This window comes from Nannospalax galili, unplaced genomic scaffold (genome assembly GCF_000622305.1).
Source record: "Nannospalax galili isolate Female #2095 unplaced genomic scaffold, S.galili_v1.0 scaffold827, whole genome shotgun sequence".
Lineage (NCBI taxonomy): Eukaryota > Metazoa > Chordata > Mammalia > Rodentia > Spalacidae > Nannospalax > Nannospalax galili.
In genome coordinates, this window is record NW_008356684.1 from 5202 (window position 1) to 6752 (window position 1551).

Genomic DNA, 1551 nt, shown 5'->3' on the forward strand with positions numbered 1-1551 from the left:
ATTTCATTCTTAGTTTCTCCCTTGACACACTCATTGTTTAGGAGTGTGTTGTTCAATCACCACACCTTCATGTATTGACTATGGCTTCATCCACTGTTGATTTTAAGCTTTATTGCTTTGTGGTCCAATAGAAAGCATGGATTTGCTGAGGTTTGTTTTGTGGCCAGCATGTAGTCAATTTTTGAAAAAGTTCCATGATGTGCTGAGTAAAAAGTGTATTCTTTGGTGTTTGGGTGGACTAATCGAAAGATATCTGTTAGGTCCATTTCATGTATGCTATCAGTTAATTCAGACATCTTTCTGTTTATTCTTTGTCCACTTGACCTCTCTAATGGAGACAGTGGGATGTTGAAGTCTCCTACTAATATTGACTTAGGGTTAATCTGTGTCTAAAGGCCTGTAGTGTTGTTTGTATGAATTTGGGTGCATCAGAATTTGGTGCATGTATGTTAAGGATTGCAATATCTTCTTGGTTAACTGTTCCTTTGATCAGAATGAAGTGACCCTCCTTATCTCTTCTGATTAGTTTTACTTTCAAGTTCACTGATGTTTAAGATTAGTATTGAAAGGTTTGTATTCATTGGTTGTTATTTGTGTTCTCTGTGTAATTTTGTGTTTCCTAAATTATATCTTTGTTTATTTTTGTTGCCCCTGGGGTATAGTTGTTTCTCTCTCTGCTCTCTGTAATGCTTCCGTTATTCTTTAAGGAGCTGATATTGTGGACATGTATTCTTTCAGGCTACTCATGTCATGGAAGATTTTTCTTTGCGCCTCAACTATAATAGACTTTTTTTTTGCTGGGTATTGAATTCTGGGCTGGCATCTATTGTCAGGTAGAACTGGAAATGTCTTGGTCCATGCTCTTCTGGCTTTCATAGATTGTATTGATAAGTCAGCTGTAATTCTGATGCTATGTGTCTTGTTGTTTTTCTTTTGCTGCTTTCAGTGTTCTCTCTTAGTTCTGTACATTTAGTGTTTTTACTATGATATGTTGAGGGGAGTTTCTTTTCTGATTCTATCTATTTGGTGTTCTATGTGCTTCCTGTATTTGTATGGGGATGTCTTTCCTTAATCTTGGGAAATTCTCTTCTACACTCCTGTTTAAGATCGCGTCAACACCATTAACCTAAAATTCTTCTTCTTCAATTCCTATGTTCCATAGATTTGGTCATAGATTGGGTCTTTTCATGGTGTCCCACATCTCTTGCATTTTCCATACCTGTGTTTTTTTAAATTTTCCATAGTGTTTGCTGGAGTGGTCCAATTCTTCAACTTTACCCTCCAGGGTTGATATTCTGTTTCCCATTTAAATCATTCTAGATGTGAGGCTTTCCCCTTTTGTTTCAAGTAGGCTTATTGAGTTTTACAATTCCTTTTTCATTTATGCCTGAGTTTTCTTCAATGTTTCTCTCTTTTGTAAATTCATTCAGAAATTTATCCCTATCTTCTTTTAGTTCTTTGATTTGTTTTTTCATGTGTTCTTTTTAAAATATTTTATTTATTATTTTTATTTTATGTGTATGTGTGTATTGCCTGCATGTATGTGAGTGC

The 1551-nt window shown here is 35.2% G+C and overlaps 1 protein-coding gene across 1 annotated transcript in view; it reads right to left on the minus strand.

Annotated features, from left to right (window-relative positions):
- The window catches only part of LOC103751323 (40S ribosomal protein S30-like), a 7123-nt gene that overhangs the window by 5199 nt on the left and 373 nt on the right, over positions 1 to 1551 (minus strand).